This window comes from Nyctibius grandis, chromosome 1 (genome assembly GCF_013368605.1).
Source record: "Nyctibius grandis isolate bNycGra1 chromosome 1, bNycGra1.pri, whole genome shotgun sequence".
Lineage (NCBI taxonomy): Eukaryota > Metazoa > Chordata > Aves > Nyctibiiformes > Nyctibiidae > Nyctibius > Nyctibius grandis.
The window spans coordinates 51,870,221-51,891,232 of NC_090658.1; the positions used below are offsets into that span (position 1 = coordinate 51,870,221).

At 35.7% G+C, this 21,012-nt stretch overlaps 1 protein-coding gene across 7 annotated transcripts in view; it reads right to left on the reverse strand.

Annotated features, from left to right (window-relative positions):
• QKI (QKI, KH domain containing RNA binding) overlaps positions 1–21,012 on the reverse strand; it is a 178,889-nt gene that overhangs the window by 37,904 nt on the left and 119,973 nt on the right. The window lies entirely within an intron of this gene.

Here is a 21,012-nt window from a genome sequence, read left to right on the forward strand (position 1 = left end):
CCTGTTTTAACAATCTATCCTAGTTAGCTACCGATGGACTGTATTAATGAATCTGGATTAGTTTTTATAAGCCTGCATTTCAGGTTCCACTAAATACTGTAGCTCCATCCAGTGAAAGAGTCAGACAGTATAAGGAAAGATATTTGTCTAAGTACTGCTAGGCCATTTTGGAACTGAATCTGAGGACTTCTACAGCATTTAACTTTGAGAACAACATCCATGCCAGTGAGCTGCACTTCAGAATGTGTGTGGCTGGTTTCCACGAGGCTGTTTGTCAGTGAAAAAATGTCACAGGTGTGTGGTTACCCAAACATGCATTTTAAAGCATCATAAATAAGAGGTATGGCCATGGCTGCAAAATTATCTCATAATCTTTTTCAGGAAGGTAAATATCAGCCTCAAAATAGGTTTTCTCTAACCAACAACTTAGTCATTTTTTCAGGAAAGCTTCTCTCCTTTTGCCTAAGAATCAGGCTGAGACACATTATAAGGTTAAGGACACTGTATGTTAACAGTGCTGGCTCCAACAGGTCCTTACTTCCAAGTAATTGCTAAAGCTGGGAATGCTTTGAATACAAACCTGACCCGCGTCTTCCTCAATACTGGATTTAATAACTTACCTATCTTGAATGGCTTTTCTTCACTTCTTTTCACCTGTATAACCTTTGAGATTAGATAAATCGTACCATTTCTATAAGTTTATGAAAAGATTCTACTTCCTTTCTTGTTTATAACCCACAGGAGAAACCTGTTTATTGATATGCCTTAGTTAAACCTTTGTAAACCCACATATGAAACGGACTTCCTTCACTTCTACAAAAAAAGGTTGAGGCTATTGTCATAAATGTATTGCTAAAAGTTTTCTACAAGGTTCAGAGATGCACGAATACCACTGTTGTCCTCCCACATTATCCAGAAATGCTCATGTCTACAGATTAAGTCTCTTCTCTGTTGTTTTTGTTTTAAAACTCCATCTCTTTATCAGCTTGGAGAAACAAAACAAGGATGCCACAGATATCAAGGATGCCTCTAAACCACCCCATCGCTTTATTTAAAACTCTTATGAAAAAATATTCATAATGAGGCATACTGCTGTGCTTTTCATATGATATAGCATGCCCAGCACAATCTGTTATCAGGATATTACATTGGTTGGTCCATTCAGAAGTCGAACTGGAGCACAGATAGGTGACCTCTCGGGAGTTTTTTTATCCCTTTTCCTGAATGCTAAAGATCCACTAGATTCAAGTAATTTATTTCAATGCTGTATTCTTGCCATTTTTTCCCCATTTACACTTGTCTTTCTCATTTGCTTCACTTACATGTTTATTAAGCTAAGTGTTTAACTGACATTTCTAAAAAGCAAGTCAGTCAGTGAGGAAAAAAGAACAAACTGTTGAATATCATCTTTGGTCAGTTTATGTTTTCCACCGTTGACCCCGACCTGAATAGCTTTTGTTTCTAGTCATTGTTAATACACTTAAATAATTAAAAAAAAAAAAAATCTGTTTACATGAACAATATTTTAAATGGTCAAAATTAAAGTACTATTTTAACTTCATATGGCTGCCACTGGCTTCTCACTGAGATGGTCAATCTGTCACACAAGCTATCAGCATTTGCTCTGAAGTTTGTCTCTTGCAACACCCTTCATTAGAAATAGGGCTTCAGACTTGTTACCCTAGTTACGCTTTGTATACACAATGCTGGCTATTCTTGTATTTATCATCACATTTCATTCAGACATTTCAACTGAAAAAAATGTGCTGCCAGCTTCCACTCAGATGCCTCCATCTACTGCCATAAGCAAAGAACATACTTTTACAATTCAAAGTGTTTTGACATTTTCACATCAGAAAACATTGTTGCAGAGAAATTAAATATTTTCATACTACAACTACTGTATTAGCTTTTAAATTCTCAGGATGCACGCGTACATTGATTGTCTTTTTTTAAACAAAAGCATCGCAATTTTGGAACAATGAGCTGAGCTGTCATAGAAAAAATACTCATTTTAGCTGTAAATGTGTAAGTTCAATAGGTATTCATCACAAGAAAGATAACTGTAATATGCCCAGCATATACAGGGCTGTATGGCAATCAAGACAACAGGAATTTGTCTCTGAAAAGCTTAAGAAAATGTAGAACCAAATCAAAGCTATTTGAAAAGAATGGTGTAGCGTCACTAAATATTTCACTGATGAGATTAAATCAATTAGACTCTATGCTTTCTGAGTCATTTCAGGAAACACAGAACACAAGCCTAAAAGCTGTTTCAGATACACGTCCAGGACAAGATGACAGCAAGAAAGGAAACAACAGGTGTGAGCATTACACTTCAGCTGATACAATAAGCTCTTGTAGGAAAACCGCAATAAACTGTTGCAGGAAAAGTTATGACCATTGGTGAAGACAGTGTTTTGAAAGGGAAAAATCTGAAATGTAGCTGGAAAAAGACAGACTTTTAATGTAAAATACAGGACTAAGAACAACTATCCTTTTACTCATAAAACTGAAATAACAAGGATGAACTTATGACCAAAACTAAGTAGTTTGTAGAAAAAGTCAAATCGCCTTTCTTTTAGAGCAAGAACACCTATAGTAAACATCACAACAACTTTTCTTCCTTTCTCCAAATGGAAACTTACCAGAACTAGCAAAGAACTAGATGTGCAAAAATAAGACACATTCTTATAAAGTTATACAAAATGGAAGCAAAACCAATTTTTAAAATGTTAGAGAGACATCAAGAGATGCATTTAATTTCAAAACATATTGTCTGCTTTCCCTTTTCATCTGTCATAATAGCTAACATTTCATATTTGTTTTCTCAAAGTATGATTTCAAATTCCGTATTAGCTCAATTCATAACATTTAAGAAAGTTAAACTTTCAGTAACTTTCATTTTAAAAATTACTGAAATATTCTAAACTCACTGCATTTTTGTTTTAAGAACAGATTTAGTTCTAAAATCCTATATGTAATGGCAAACAAGAAACCTAAAACCAATTTTATCATGAAACATTTCTAATGAAATACAGCCGTATTGTTAAAAACATCTTTTAAGTGTAGGCTGACTCATCTAAAAAAGCAGTCAGACCCATCTGGCCCAATTAGTGAAGCAGAGCCTACAACTTCTATCAATAAAAAAGAAAGGAAAAAAAAAAAAGAAAAAAACAAACCACAAACCCCCCAAAAAGATGTAACTCTGATATACTGCTCCATCTGACCTCTACATGCAATTCATTCAGTGGTTTATAAGATGATAGTGAAAGTCAGGACTTGTACCAAAGAACAGTACAAACACTCTAAAGTAACATACTTTAATCTGAGATGTAAGGAGCATTTGAGCACTAGAGGCAATGTAGGCCCACTGATGAATAAGGTGGGGGTCCTGGAGACAGAGGATAAAAAGAAGGCGGAGTTACTGAATGCCTTCTTTGCCTCTGTCTATACTGCTGGAGGCTGTCCTGAGGAGCCCCGGACCCCTGAGGGCCTAGAGGAAGTCAGGATAGAGGAGGAATCTGTCTTGGTTGATGAGGGCTGGGTCAGGGACCAATTAAGCAATCTGGACGTCCATAAATCCATGGGCCCTGATGGGATGCACCCGCGGGTGCTGAGGGAGCTGGCGGAAGTCATTGCTAGGCCACTCTCCATCATCTTTGCTAAGTCGTGGGCAACGGGAGAGGTGCCTGAAGACTGGAGGAAAGCGAATGTCACTCCAGTCTTCAAAAAGGGCAAGAAGGAGGACCCGGGTAACTATAGACCGGTCAGCCTCACCTCCACCCATGGAAAGGTAATGGAACAACTTGTCCTTGGTGCTGTCTCTAGACACATCAAGGATAGGGGGATCATTAGGGGCAGTCAACATGGCTTCACCAAGGGGAAGTCATGCTTAATCAACCTGTGACTGAACACTGGAACAGGCTGCCCAGAGAGGTTGTGGAGTCTCCTTCTCTGGAGACATTCAAAACCTGCCTGGACGCGTTCCTGTGTGATATGATCTAGGTAATCCTGCTCTGGCAGGGGGATTGGACTAGATGATCTTTCGAGGTCCCTTCCAATCCCTAACATTCTGTGATTCTGTGAGATAAAACCATACTGATATATTAATTACGCTTGCCCAAATTATAGTCATTTTTTTCTTAAGTGCCTGTTGATGTTCTGGAAGTCTGTTACGTATCTTCATATGCCTGTAAAACATTCAATGCATACCTATACTGTAGCATCAAACACTGCACATTCCTCTCCATACAGTGTAAGTACTACAACCAGCACAGAAGATCAACTCCTCTAAACAGGAGCAACTGTGCCGAAGTCCACACAAGAAAGCAGCTCTGTTAAGTATTTTGTATGTAATTTCTCTTCAGCACATTAGACAGATAATTGAAGTTTACAAGCATATTGCATGTAAGACATCAACTATGCATATTAAATGTAATATGTTCCCAAGTACTGCATACAAATTCTTCTACAGATGAATGAGTGACACTTGCATCCTCCCTAAGAACAGCTCGACGTCAAACCTCAACTATAGAAATATCGTTTGTCCTCATGTAAACCAGGTAAGAATTAGTGCCTGCTGTTATTACTTAATATTTTAATAAGGACACAAATTCAATTTAATTTTGGGGTTTCTGATCATTTTCTAGGTTGAAGACTATACTATACGCTTATACGTGGCAGCTTATGAACAGAAAGCTCCATTTGCCTTATTGTGATGTGAGAACACAGATTACCACCCACACTTCCTCATGTTGCTTCATCATTTTTAAGTATTTGTAAATAGTTAGTCAGCCCACCTGGACAGTGTCCGAAATCACTGTATGGCTTCATATTTTGTATTGCAGTAAGTTTGTTCTTTTTTCTTTGGCTACCCCATGAGTCACCAAACAACAACAAAAAATCTGGTTTTGCTTTAGTTTTGATGATCAAAGTAGATTATCCATTTACGAAAAAGGTTCAAGTCACCTTTATTATCATCTGTGCCCCCAGTTTTAACCTTTCTGGAAGCTCTTATTTCAACAGTCCAAGGCTTACATGGATAACCTTCAGAAAAGTGTAACTGCAAAAAGAAATCAGTGTCTAAAAATAGAATTAAGCATTCTAAATAAAAAATATCTTCAAAGGCAGTATTCAACAGTTTTCTTTGCCCTTTTTACTTTGAACGTATTTGTACTTGCATACCTGGAAGATTTCTTGCTCTTTCTTCTGATACCTACTTACGAAGACTAATTTTTGGAGGGTAGAAGCATCTGCTATAAAGAAAGCCTTGAAACAATTTCCTGATTCACAGGAGAATGAATTGGCCTACATCTCCATTGCATTACAAGATACGTATTAAATTAAGTGCAAACATGTACCATACCATTTGACGGCAGCAATCAGAGAAACACCACTTACTCTATTCCCTACCACAAACTACTTTTTGTATGTTTTACAGTGCAGTACATTTGATCTCAAGCTCTTGCTATACAAAGAAATTAATACAGATTAACAATAATTAATAACAATTTTTAATCCACAGTTTTGTTACGGAGATATAATTAGCAGTACTGATATTATAAGATAAATTAACTAGCCCCTCCACAGTTTAAAGACTCAGAATACAAAACATTTCATGGTAAGGTGATGGTTAAGCAGTCATTTCTGGGAAAAGTTCTCTGTGGAATCATCATAGTAAAAACAACATTTGATAAAGATATTTGCTAAAAAATCTGAATCTACTGACATTAATGTAAACTATTTTGGAAATCCTATTTTGCAATAGAGAAAACTTTCTCCAGGAAGCTGTCTTTAGAAAATTATCTGTAAAGGAAAACTCTCATGCAACCTCCAGAAATGAAAGTGAAATAGTGTAAGGATGAAGTAATACTAATGTTCCTAATGAATTATCTCCTCCAAAGAACACTACTTTCTTGTAACTTTTTGTTAAGTGTGTGATGCAGAAGAGACATATGGTCTTGAGAACTACAAACTCTGGAACACATTTAGAGACATCTCTATTTTTTAAAACAGCAAAATCTTCACAAGTCTTACAATGACGTAATTCTTTTAGAATTAAAAAGTCAAAATAATAAATCATGAGTAGCAAATATTTCAATTATGGTACACTTTTCTTTCTGCAAAAAAGGTCACCTCTGTTCTGTGACTAGTATGACACTTCAGAAACCAAAATCAGCTGAGCTACACTGCAGCAAGAAATTACATCTTTAACTTAAATGCCCAAGTCATTCTCGACAGCAAGAGATTCAGTATTTAAAAAACTGAATCAGACATGAACCTTAGTGGAGATGGAGAAGAGTATGAGTGGCCATTGAGTGGCTTTTCTTTTCAGCTTCCAAAGGACTGTTGAGAAATTAACACGACAGGACAACTGGTGCTGACTGATCATTTGCATATGTTGAAGGATCTTCCACTATCTGTTTATTCCTGACATGAAACCATCACTGCTGCACTTTCCATTACTGCCAGCATATATTGCCCATGAAAAGCAGACGGAAGACTTCCATGACAGTCCCCAATTCCAGGATCTGGATACACAGCCTGTACCAATTTGCAATCTACAGACCTGTATCATTTGATCTTGAGTGAGGTTCACCTATCAGAGGCAATAATTATCCTTTGCACAAAGAGGAAAGACAAAATAGCATCCCTTTGCAAATACTGTCCAGGATTTGCAACAGATGTTGAAACTTGGAAGGTTGAGTGTTCCTTCATAAATCACTCAAAATCTGGCATCTGATGTCATCTAAGCACAGGGGTGCAAAGAGACCTGGGTCTCAGAGTCAAAACAGCTGCTGGTATTACTGAAAGATTCCATTTATGTTCAATGGATGAAATCTGCTCCGAGAAAGAAGTGGCATAACCTCTGAGAAGTCCAACAATGCTCTGTGAATCCTGCATGGTAAGTAGGAAACTGATGTTATTTTTGTAAATTTCATCCTGAAATTTAGTGGAGATATAACGCTTAAAGCAGGATCAACCATGTCCTTTACAAAAAGCTACGAGTCATCTATGAGTCATCTTCCACAAGCTCATCATTCACATAAAATGTGATGCATTATCCTTGTTTGGAGACAGTGCTTCTCTGAGGATTTTTGAACATATGGACAGACAAAAGTCTGCACTAAACTGACAGTGTCTCTGGCCTACTGGGAAGAAGTGAAAACATATCCAAATCCCAAATCTGAATTAAATATGGTTCTTAACTCCTTCCCAAAGCAATGGATCCATGGATGCTAGAGTCCAGATAAGAATACTTTCACAGATGAAAAGTGTAGTTGGTAAAGCAGCCAGTCTTTTCAAGATCCATAGATATATTTGTCATTATGTGCCCACACATGAATCAGCAGAGATGCTGCCAGCACCAACAAAAGACACTCTTGAAACCAGGAACTAGTCCTGAAATCATAGCAAGAACAAAGATTTATCTGTTCTACATTTGAAAGTGGCAGAATGGTACAAGAGACTGTCTGTCTTACTAGGGAGTGCAATGGGTATCTCAAGAGTAAGAAAACCCAACTGGTGTACCCAAAGAACGAAGACAAATAACCAGCAAATAACATAGCAGAGGCTTTTGTGCAAGTCAGTACATAAAACTGTTGAGTGTACATAGAGTACAGAAGCAAACAAAGGTACTCTTTGTACATCTTCTCATAGTTGTGAGTGCGAGGTCTGGATGTTAAACACAGAGGCCTAAGCGACAGGCTGGTTCATATACCATTTTATGAATTCTTTTCCCAGAACATCTTTTGGAGGAGGCTGCAGGACTCAGCAAGGATTCAGAAATACCAGTTGCTATGGTTTTCCGAAAGCAACGTATTTGAGACGAAGCAGCAGAAAACAATGTATAGCAAAGATTCTGGAAGGTAGTGAAGAGTCTACAGAAGACCTAGGAGACTATTTCCAAAAGCAAGTGTGAATAGATTTATGTATCAAAGAACTGTGCTTGAGGAAGGTGCTCTTTACTGAGACGAGAGGCAATTCCGTTCGCATCAGATCCTTCAGGATTATGAGCGCCCTCCAAGCACGATAATACTCTGGTTTTAAGACATTCTTCTCCTCCCTTATGCAACTGTGCAGAACTAAAATCTACAAAAAAGGACAGGAAAGCCATGCTCTGGTTAGCATCCCTAAGATGCCACACTTCGGTATTAAGAGAAAAAAGGAGGGCCCTGTAATATAACACCAAGTACTTCTCGTAGGAAAGGTAACTGAGACTTAAATAACGATCCGATCTTTTTATTCTTCTGGATCAACAAACACTGATACGAGTGTAGGGATAGTCACCTGTATCAATCTCTCTTTTCCAAGAAACTCAATGGAAAAACCCTTTAAGTTCAACCATGCTTTCTAGATAGTGCCATTGTTTGTCCCTCTTAACTGTGGATTATGTACCACACAGGACAGATGTTCTCTGCAACACATTCATGTTCTTTTGAGGAAAAGCAACAGAAACACAAAAATGCTTCTGACAAAGTTAAGGAAGTGTAGCCATATGCCTGAGGTCAAAGCCAGGAAAAGCACTGGTGTAATTAGTTAGACATCTAAAGGATGCCCTGATAGTAAAGTGTGAAGGTATGTACAGAGGAGCACTGAAAGGCTAATTTGAAAAAAAGATTCCCCTCTCCAAAAATCCACAGTAGTCCATTATTTCTATGCTTTTAAGTGTATTATTTAACTTGTTTGGATTGATAATACATGCTAATAATATTAATGCTCTAGAGGGATATAGACAAGTTTACTGTTTAATTTCTATAATTACACCTCTCAAACTAAGATTTTTTCTGATTTTTTAACATAAGTAACAGGCTGATGTTCTAAAGACCTTTAAAGACACAACTTAATTCTTCTACTTTTTATGTAAGCTTCCCTTAAAATACAAGCTGTTTAGAGAAGTCACAAAGGAGTGATATTTACCGCTCTTCAGCCAGTTAAGGTTCCCTGCTAATAAACTTTTAATTAAACAGGATTCTACTCTGATACTTCTGTGAAAGAAATTATTACAGTAAAAAGCAAAGCTTATAAAAAACTGACATCAGAACACCAAAAGAAGTGGGTTTTTTTCCCCCTATGAGCTATGAGAGCCACCTTCATCAGTTTCCTAGTAAGACAAGCCATGCCCTTAAACCACAGGTGCTTTTCATTAAATGACATTTAATAATATATCTCTTTTCCTTGGTTCCCCTCAACCTTAAAGTTGGGCTGAAAGGGTATGTGTGATTCACATTTGAAGGAAGCTGATTAAACAGATTAAAATGCAGAAAAAATAAATAAAACCAGCACCAGTTTGGGATTACGGCTCAACTGCATCATCATAAAAGTTGTTTTAGCAATATCCTAGATTTCGTACCTAAACCATTGGTCATTACTATCATATCCCCACAATCGTGCATCTTACTTTCAAGTTTCTAAAAGCAACCTAGACTACGGTTTTTAGAAGAGTCTGTATACTTCAGATGTACAAAGTACTGTTAAATTTAATGGGATCTAGTTACTGGACTCACTTAGAATCTTTTAAAAAAATCCCAGCTACAGTAAGTAGTAAAAGAAAATATTGTTTAATGATGATTAACATTTATGTTGGGACTGCTACAAACAGATTACTTCTAACAGCTGCAATATATATAGAATGTAAAGCATGGCATAATAAGAATAAATTGCCCTATTTATCAGCTTTAGTGTCTTACAAACTTCACTTTATTTTCCAAGCACTGCAATATGATTTACACAGGAACAAAAGATGACATTTTCTCAAATGGTACTGTTAGAGTCCCTTCAAGGTTGCCTAGTTGAGCACAACTCCTAGGTGACTCTGCAAAACTGCTAATCTTCCCATTTACTTTCTAAGGAAGGCCAGACATATCATTTAATATCTGATTTACTAAAAACCTTAAAGCACAAATGCTACATAGCTGGATATTTATAATTTTAAAAGTTCCTCCACAAAAATATTTCAGTAATACGTAGAACTTACATGAAGGCTTATGCAATAAAACAATTCCCAAGATAATTTTAAATTAATTCTAAGCTGAAATCAAGGAAACTATTTCTTATGAGCACAACTTTCTGTATGAACACCTAGAACCCTTCCGAGTCTCCCCCACAACCTCCAGTCTTATAGGATAACAAACTTTGCTCATTCTTCTATTTTCAGGACCATCTGCAAAAATACAGATTGTTACAAAAGAATTAGTGTTCGAGTAATGACCTTTCATATATTTTTTAAGTAAATATTTATCCCTCAGATTATTTTACAAATTAGTAAGGAGCTATCACTACACTTTACAGATGAGAAAGTTAACATTTATTTAAAGAGTATCCTTGCTAGCATAGAGGAAAACAAGTGTTTCTATGACCAGAGGAATTTTAAAAGCCTGATTTTTTTATGTGTATCTTGAATCTGATTGACTTTTGGATCTTCAAGAGTAAGAGATTTCCCTGAAGCTTTTCTCACTACTGAGTAATAAAGCATCTCTTTGCAGAGTTCTACACCATCGACTAAGACAGGAGCTCATACTGCAAGGATCACACTAAAGGAGTCCCTCTCTGCAGCCCAACCACCTTCTTTGGAAACCAATGAGTAATTTCAAGAATGCCCACTAAAAGGCGAATACAGGCCTTGCTTTTGCACCCTTAAGAAAAAACAGTATTCCTTCTCAACACTACAGCAATAGTCTATCTGTTCCAAATGACAAAAAATACCATTAACTGAAAAAATCAAGTTAGCACATTATTACCATACGTACTACAGTGGGTTAAAAAGGTGGGAGAAATTCAGCCATTCCTCTTAGCTCCTTTAGTCTTTCATAATTTAGCTTCCAAGAAAAAACAAGTGGTTATACTCTCTCAAACAGCTTTCCTGCACAATGACATGAAGATTTTATTATTCAACACATCTCTGTTGACTGAACTGATTTTGATTATAAATTCTAACAAACTAAGCAAGCAAGCTCTCATTTTAAAACTCTGAAACTTTTCTTCACGACTCTAGCAGCTATAGGTCTACTCATTAAAAACTAAAAGCTCAGATGAGCAGAAACAGAAAAATAAGGCTGCTAGCTGCCTAACACGGCCAAAAGTCTTAGTAAAGAACTAGAATTACCTACTTGCATAACTTCCATCACTACAGCATTCAAGCGCCTGTGAGTACATACCACAAATCTCTACTCCTTCTTTCAGTCTCATTTCACCTTTCCAGACTTATCATTTGCTTGCATTAGTACAACTATTTCAGTACAGTTACTACAGTTCCCAAGAAAGCCAGGGTAGTCAAAGTTTAAATTTTGTTTTCAAACTAGGACACATAAGCTAGAGAGCGAAGAAATATTGAAGCAGCTACTTCTAAGATGAGAACATAGTGACACATGCAATTACATGACTGAAAATTAGTTTTCATCAGAATTACTACAAAAGATCTTAAGATAGCGAACTCCAAATGGTGGTTTTAGGGGTTTGTTTTTTTTCAGTCTCACGAAAAAGGATTTGTAATGTACAATTTTGAAGACACTAGAAAAGTACCTAACAAATCAACTGAAATTCTTAGTATCTACAACTGTTTGGTCAAAAAGAAAACTTCACATCTTGCAATCCATTTATAAGAGGCTGCGATATCAGAGGACTGGATATAGTGTTAGAGACCCCTGACTTTTTCCTAAGATTTGCTGGTGGTCAGATTTCCTTCTATTCAGTAATTCCAAGTGATTTGGAATTTAAAACACACTCCACTTTCCAACACAAGTTGAATTTGATGAACATAACTTGCTATGTACACAGATGTTGTGAAAATACTAAAAATTAGCTAATAATGGTAATACTGAAGATGTAGAAGGTAGTTCTGTTTTCATTAAGTTATCCCTATTAATAAAGTATGTTTGAAAATAAGGTAGAGCTTTTAAAATAGTTATTAAAGTACATAAGATATAAGAAAAAATATAAAACAACATACCCTTTCCAACAACACAAAAAAAAATGTACAACTTGGAGTCTTAAATGCTTCTCATTAATAACTGTGTTCCAAGCAATGCAACTTTCCAGTAACATCTCATCTAATCTTTCACTTTCCAGGACAGTTTACCAGTCTCCAGTTTAATTTAAAGTATGTTACAAATGGCCTAGTACAAAATGATGTAAGCTATTTTAAAAAAGTTAGCTCCAATCTCTTATATCATGCTCACCTATGTTTCTCCTGGTAACAGGGTCCAGAACATTCCCATATTAAAGCCTTAGCCTATAAACAACTTATGAAAGAAAAGAGAAATCTTATTAGTCCTCCACTGGAAGCTCAAGCATTTCCATACTGTTTTAGAAAAGAAACACTTAAGTTTTCTATTGAATAGTAGATGAAAAACCCTTGGCACTTTTCCAAAGGTTAGAATTTTCTGTGTTCTGATGTCAAAATAGCATAATGCAGAGCAACTTGATGACTATAAATCATCAGTCAGCACTAAACCACAGATGTTTGTATGACAAGCTTTACTTTTGTATAATTAGAAATCTAGGTTTCAAAACTGACAATAAAGAATGCTTTAAATAGCTGGAAAAGGGAAATGTTTACTGGTTACTTTACTATGATTTCACACAAAAATCTTTGCAATCACTAAGATCTCTCCAGAAACCACCGCCAAGACGACTCGTACATAAAGTGACCTGACCTCCTTAATATAGTCTGGTTAATATTCAGTATAAAAATATGTTAAAAATGCAGGACAAGAAATTTCTACTCTTTATACTATGTCTCCCCAGGAATCACAATGCTACAATTCGCATTTCTTCCACTTAGCTATAAGGCTGTGATTTCTAAAAAGAAAAGCAACCAACCAAAAGCCAACTGTAACTAGAAATGAAGGATAAGGAAAATAATGCATGGGTAATTTGTTGCAGTTTTCTCATCTTTATCAAGATGGACAGACAAGGAGAATCATAGCTTTATCATCTACTTCTTGCATAAGGGAAAAAATACTTGAACAAGATTTTATATAAAGATGCCAGGTTACGTGTTCTGCTACAGGGCCATCAATAGAAAAAGAACAAAGATACGGAAGAAAAAAAAAAAAGACTATGGGAAGTACTGGAAAAATAGCCAAGAACAGAAGAAGCAAGTTTAAAAAAATGGGATGAATAATGAAAAAAAAGGTACAGATACCACAAAATGATTTACCAGAATAGGTCAATGTCAGTTTTTCCTTCCACAACTACGTCTACCAAAACCCAAATAGATTAAGCGCATTTCTGGAAGACAGACAAAACCCAAGCAGAACCTAATTAGAGCTCCTAAATCAATGCATAATCCTGCTTTGGAAGGGCATGTGCCTACTGAGTTTCAGGCAACAGAGCTTCTTTGTTTCTCTTTGAGAAGAGACTATTTTGTAAGCTTCCCAAGCTCTTTTTTCAGAAATTACAATCTACCATTTCTCAAGTTATACATCTGTAACACCTTAAATAAATGAATACAGCAGAGGGTGGTATACATCTCCAATACATATTCTGAAGAAGAAGGAAAAGGGGAAAAGAGATAGGGTATTCAACAGTATGTAGGCACAATTAACTGATTTCCTTGGGTTCTAAAAGCCATCAAAGACGTCCAGAAGAAGATTCAGAGTAACAGCTGGATTAAGCTGCTTAGAAATAACTGTTGGAGGAGCTTCTTTCTCCCATTACGATAAGGAAAGCCCAGGGAAAACAAGAATCAGTATGAACTGCTACCTAAGTTATAAGCTAATAAAATTAGACATACTTACATAATTATATCTGATTATGACTACATGTCCAAATTTGTAAAACAATCAACTGAAATATGTGAGGGCACAGATCATCATAAATTTGTGTTTACCCTTTAATTATTTCCCAGCTTTTTGAAAACGGGAAGTTGAAAACAGATTTATAATCATTATATAAAGGAGCACATTTTATATCCCCTTTCAAAATTATTCTCATGAACAATATTATGATGAATAATATTTCTCCTTAGTACTATGAAGATCATTTCAGGAGAGTTGAGGAAAAGAGTTTAAACAAGTTTTAATTCAATTAAGTTGCAAATCACCTAGGTATCTTGTAGTAAATACGGTCTCAAAAAATCATTTCCATCAACAGACATTATTTTGGTGGTAATGAACCACTGGTCTACAGAGTTTCCACCACAGTACACAATGACGGAGAGAGCTGTTTCACACTTTCAGATGGTCTGAATTAATTTTGTTAATAGCCAATACTAGTGTAAGCTCAAAACTTTAACACTGCAGTAACATATCAAGTACAACATGCAAACGCTTCCTATGTGAACTGGTGTAAGAGATTCTTGTCATTTTTAAAATGCAGACTTGCATTACAGTAAAAACTTTCAGCAGAATAAAATTGTTAAAATGCATACCAGAATTTGCTTAAGGACTGCTCAACATAACTTAATTCTTCATTCAACTTGTGAATAAGCTACTGAAATTACCAGTACTAGACATACTGGACAGTGGAAAATAGAAGAGGAAAACCTAGATCCTGGTAGGCTTTCCTCTTTTCCACTGTCATATTCTGCTACACTGAGTTTCTAATTATTGTGTTCTCATCCTACCTGAAGGTGAACACTCATTTGCAGTTCTACAGAAGTTTAAGTATATTTAAGGTGGACTGCTGCAATCCCATTTTTCCCTGGCTGTGCGTTCTCATTCCGTCGCTTCTGTCAGTGCTAAAACAAAACTGACTCCGTAGCAAGTCAGCTAATCCAGGGTTAAGCTCTCCACCAAACGGACTCGCTACACAGTCAGATGAAGGCCAGTACTTTCTGATGCAACACAGGAAGCAGAACAGCAAATCATGAAGGAATGGCAGGACTGTAGCAGCCCTTGGTTCATACTGTCATGGAAACATTTAAGTCTGCTTCACACTACTAAAAATAACACACTATCACCTCTCCTCCATATCAAAAAGTTTACCATGTGTAATCTAGCCATCACCCCCAAGAAGTTTGGCTGCTTCATTACCCTACCTACAGAGTTTCCCTTTTGATAATTTATGATGTGCACTGTGACATACTTGCATCTGAACTAACAAAACAGATGTAATGCAGGAATTTCCTAAAAAGCTTTTAAGGACAGCAGCATCCTTTTTCTGCTACTGTATCACTTTCATTTCATAACTTTAATTGAACAAGCAGCAAACAAGCGATTGCACAGCATAACCAACATTTCAACAGGGAGACTATAGAAGGCAGCACTATATTCTCACTTGTGAAAGCAAAAATGTAAAACCAGCACACCATGCAAGAATGAATTAGAAAGAGCTATTCAGGGAAGTCAAACTTGCATGCAGAATCTATTGTGGCTTTTTAGATGGCTAAAACAAATGAAATCTTCTAATATCTTTCAAATTTCAAGCTTTTGCTAGTCTTAGCTACAGGGCAACAAATTATGTACAGCGTTACTACAATATCCACTTTTTTTTTTTTACTAAAGCTAAAGCACAATTAAAAATTCTTAAACTAGAATTCTTTCTACTGTATCAGGTTTTTGCCATGGAATTCACAGCACACAAAGTTCTCAGGGTAAAAATTAAGGCATCCTTCAGTTTAGTATAAAAAGTTGAAAATAAACCACAATGGAAATTTACAACTACACTTACAAGGAAGGTATTAGAAATTCACTTTAATTAATAAAGAAGCCCCATCTCATCACACTTGCTGAAGGCAATCTTTGGGAAAGAAATGCTTTTAAAACTTACCTAACTGGAAAATAAAACATTCTACCAATACTATTACCCCTTCATTATATTCCCTGCTACTACATAAAGAAAACGTGTTGTATACAGGAGTGATTAATAATAGAAACACCATCAAAATAACCTCTCTAGTAACAAGGAGTAAACAGGAGGACAGTTAGTGAGTACTTACACACCAAGTATCACTACAGAGAACCTTCCAATTTGTAAAAATTGTGCAGTATACAGCACATTAAACCGGATGAAACACTAGAATGTCATTTTCTGCGCTGCTGTTTTGATAAGGAGTACAGCAAGCATTTGGAAGAAGAAAGTCTGAGTAAAATCCTTGCATGTTAGCTGGACTACCATGGAAAGACTCACTTCTTTAGCAAAGCAGTCCATTCAGTGTAACCACAAAATGCTTGTACTGTGTTTTTCTAACATCTCTTCACAATTTAAGCCAACAGATACCGAAGGAAGAGATTGTATCCCATTTAACACAGATATTTTTGTTTAACCATCGGGTCACATTCATTTGTTGCAGCTGTCTGCTTTACATCTTCATACAAAGCTTTACTGATATTTTTGTTTGCATACGATGTTTCAAGACACTGAATATAAAGACACTTACAGTGAACAGTTTGTTATTTGATTCTTTTATTCAATCACTTTTTTCTTCATAGCAAAAAGATAGCTAACATTACCTTCAAGGTGAAAATCAAATCCTACTTCCCTGGATTTCTTTCCACTATTTACTTTATTCTTAATTCCTCTGCCTTCTACTATACAGAATATAATAATCCTTTGTTTTATAAATAATGTTATCTATTGTAATCTTTTGACATAAAAAAAACTATTCTTAAGGTCTTTCCCAGACCCATCTTTTGTCACAGCTGATACTGAAGGCACCCATCATCAGCACGTCTTCCCCATTTTCTCCACGATCTAGAATGCAGTTGCAACTTGGTGAGGCTGTTCTTACTGCACTACAAGTAAAGCAGAAATACAAGATCTTACAGTGTTAAGTTGCTTATTTTCGTCTGAAAACAGCCAGTATTTCTTATCATACTGACCTGGTTAACACATCTTCTAAGCATTCTGTTTGCTGCTCCTACTTTTACTTTTCTAGTAGTGCCTTGCACTTAACCTTACCAGCCCCTCAGGCCAAAGTAAATCCACACAATAGTAAAATCACCAAGAAAATTCAGTCACTTTCAGCAACGGCTTCAGCCTTTTGGCAATTTTCAGGTATTTCCACAGTTCTCATTCTGATTTTTGCTACTCTATTATTTGTTAAGCATAGCTATTTTCTCTCTGTTGTTTCTGAAAATGTTTAGAGGCGAGAGCTATGCTTTACTTCCTTTATTACACAATTTCACTAATTCAGACTTATTCAGCCTACTGAACAGCTTGCTGGAAACAGACTACAGTCACAGCAGCAACTATGATATAGTTAAAGGACAGTAACATCAGTTAATCCAGCACTCTTCAGGCCAGTTTGGAATTTTTGCTTTAACTTTTGAGGCTCTGTAGCTCTACAAACTTGGTTTTGTTTTGTTTTCTTTTTTTTTTTTTTTTTTTTAATTTAACCTGAAGACCGGCAAAATTAATTTCCAACTTCAGCTCCTCCGTTCAGCAAGAATTACCCAAACATTCCTCTATTATTAAATGGCTTATTAGGTTTTGGTAATTTAGACTCTCTAGGAATTTATGTTATAGATCATCTTGGTGTGGACCGTGTTCTAGTAACATCTTTATTTTGCATCCTTTCCTTACTCCATTTTTAAATTCCTCAACTACAAAACTGAAACATGTATTACTAAACCGGATGAAATGCTTGGGAACACTATTGAAGACTGATGGTAATTGTCCAATGCATAAAGCTGCTACAAAATACACAAAAATGACCATTATAAAATTGGCTGGTTGTTGACTCCCATCTACTTTGTCATAATTAATGTTATTCCATATTAAGAAATAATTATCTTATCTCTTATATAGCATGGTTTTACTTGTGTTTGAATTACCTTAAAAAAAATCATTGCCATTGACATTCATCTACTCTAAGGATTTTGACATTATGAAATCAATATTGCTACAGTATTTATTTAAGCTCAATGATTTTTTTGTTTAGATAATGATACTTTCCCCCATACCATACAGCTAATCTTAAAGATATTCAAGACTGAAAAATCTAAAATCACTATTACAGGCAAGAACCAAATGTACTAACAAAATTAAACAATCTTCTACTAACACATTATTTCCTACCCATCACAATCTTAAAATTCCATTATCGTAGTGGCAATGATATACACAGCTTGACAGGGAGAATCACCGACTAATACTATGTTGCAATTGTCTTCAGCCAAGATGTAGGCATCAACCAAGTAAAACTACAGCTGCCCTAATGCGGGAAGAGCAATAGAAAGAATTTGAAAAACACTGAATAGAGATCAAACTAGAATAGTTAAGCAGAAGCCAGAAATACGATCTTTTCCTCAGAAAGGAAGAATGTGGAGTCCAAGGAAAAAGGGGTAAAAAGTATATGCCTGAAATTTGAATTCTGTTGTATGTGCCTTATCCTATATAAAGACAGTTAGTATAAAGGTGAATTAGTAATTAAAGAGACCTGGACATTTATATAATGAAAGGAATAGAAAACACATTCAGCTAGAAGAGTTTATTCAACACTTCTTAGAACATGTAGAAGCATTACATATTTCTAGCAGAGGAATTCAGCCCTACTGCCCAGGACCTCAAAAAATAATTCCAAACCCTTAATGACACCGTAACTCAGTATGCTATACTTAATTATGTACATCTCCTTACACAGGCTCTGCATTTTTTTCTTAAGATTCTGCAGTGCACAATCGAGAGCACCTATTGTCTTTCCTTTGCAAGAGAACCGTCCACCCTTACTGAACTCTTCTGAGTAACAAATAAACTCTCAAAGCTCTCACAATGAAGAGGGATCAATAACCTGTGGGATTCTCTTTAGAAAGAGGCATAAGGATGGTACAGCTCAATGTGATCCCGAAAGCCTGCAGACTGCTTTATTCTTCCTGTTTTTCTTCGAAGAAAAACATGAAAGAAGCAGTACCATATGAACCTGCAGGTCCAGATAATGACCGGTATCTGACTGAACTATAGGAAGAGGAAAAGAATTAGTCCTATAGAACATGAATTACAGCCAAAATAAAAAAAAAGTTTCATACCAAAGAAATGTAAATTAAATGCAAATTAATAATAATTTAAAAAAAAAAAAAAAAATGCTTTGGCCTTTCTCCTTAGGGATAAAAAAATGGCTTGTTCAGCCAGTCTGCCTCAAGTTGTCCTTTTTATTTCTAAAGATAAACTGTTCGACTATACCACCATCTTGGTAAAAATCCAAGAGCAACTGGAAAGAGAAGTTAATAAGTCATATCCACAAGGAAAAAAAATCACTAGTGATCTAGATTCATAAAGATGAGAAGAAACACACTTTACTACTGAAATAGTCTCTGTTCACCCAAGTACCCTGGAAATGTGCCTATTTGTGCACTGTTGCTATAAAATGTAATTAGGCTTTTTAATATCTTGAGTATAAAAATAACTGATTATTCCAAGAAATTAGTAACTCATTCCCATCTCTAATACTAGCTTGCTTTTCTGAAATGTATCTCAGAAAACCAAAGCATTGCCACTATACGGCAAAAATGAGACTGAATCTTCTCTCCTACATAATCTCAAATTTTATTCAAGTTGGATGGATAAAACAGAAATACATTAATATATTTTTTGTCAATTTTAATCCTCTGACACTTATTTGGAAAGCAGAAATAATTGCAGGTATTCTACCACTTGAAAGGGAATCTCCAATTTTCCATTCATACATTTTAGAACATCTTTGGAATCTTCCAATATCCACAATTTCCCTCATCTTATTATAATTAGCTATGATTTCTTTTTTCCTCATGCTTACCCTAACTATTTAAAGGTTTATGGTTTCCATCATAGAAGTTTTCAGTTCATATCTTTTAATCCTAAAACAGAATTTTTCAACTCTCAAATTGCCTGAAACCAGAATTTGATTAAGCAGCCATTTTTGATACTAATTGAACAGATGCAATAAATAGTGCAAAAAAAAAGTTCATCTACATACTATTCGTTAGTATGTACTACACATGCCCATTTCAACGAGGCATAATTTTCAGAAATTACAGCCAACAGACCTTTAACTCTTGTGCATGTAATGAGCACCGCCCAGATCTTTTATGCTTACGCATAATATATAAAGATCTTAACGAAATGAACTGACAAAATGTTTTTCAACTGATGCTATACTTGGACTATAGTTAGCCCTGTGTTGTTGTTTTTTTCTAAAGGGAAAAAAAAAATTCTGTAACTAGAATTATAGAGCTCCCCCAACTGTCTGAGTTACTAAATGAGGCAGAATATTTTCAAGACAAAGAGCTGGCTGACACTATCACAATGAAAAACTACTAATGTATTCATTTTTTGGAGGCTCAAAACACTCATCTGCGAGCTCCAGAAACCAAGTATAACACAAACATACACAGAGTATACACATTAGTACTTCAGACATACTGGGGTTTTGTGACCTATCAGGTCATCTTGAACATGACCCTTCAGTCATATTATTCAGCAATAAGAGAGAGGCAAAAGAATTAACAGATGATTGACAAAATTAATTCTGTATCACACGAAGTTTGGGTTGTGTGTTTTTTAAACTATTTGTTGCATAGTAGATAGAGAATGAAAAATGAGTTCCAAGCTTCCCCATATTAAAAAGTCTTTTTACCGTTTCTAATCCTGACTCAATCCTAATGTGCTCAAGATCTCTTTAGTAAATGAATACATTCTGAAGACCTACTTTCTCTAGTTGTCTTCTGCTTTCAGAGATCGACAATGTGCAATGTGAAGAGGTCTAAATTACATTTTTTCCATATCTCCCACTTAATATTCTACCATATCTTCTTAATTCAAAAATTAAGTCTCTCCCCTGATCTTTGGTAACTTTTAAAAACATGTTCTGAATAAATGTGCTTATACAGCATGTGTCACCACAAGTTTCCCCACAGGCAGCATCTATTACCATTCACTAAGCACCCAAAATCACTAGGTCATTTTAATACCACCTACTACTTTCTTTCACAAGATAATCTCAATTTTTCCTCGTAATATGGAAAATTTTTCCTGCACTGAAAAAAGATATAATTTATTTTTATCATTTTACAATGGCACAAAAGTGGTGGTAAAAATCAGCAGAAGATGCAAGTTAATGGCATGGGATGCACTACACAGCCACACTGAGTC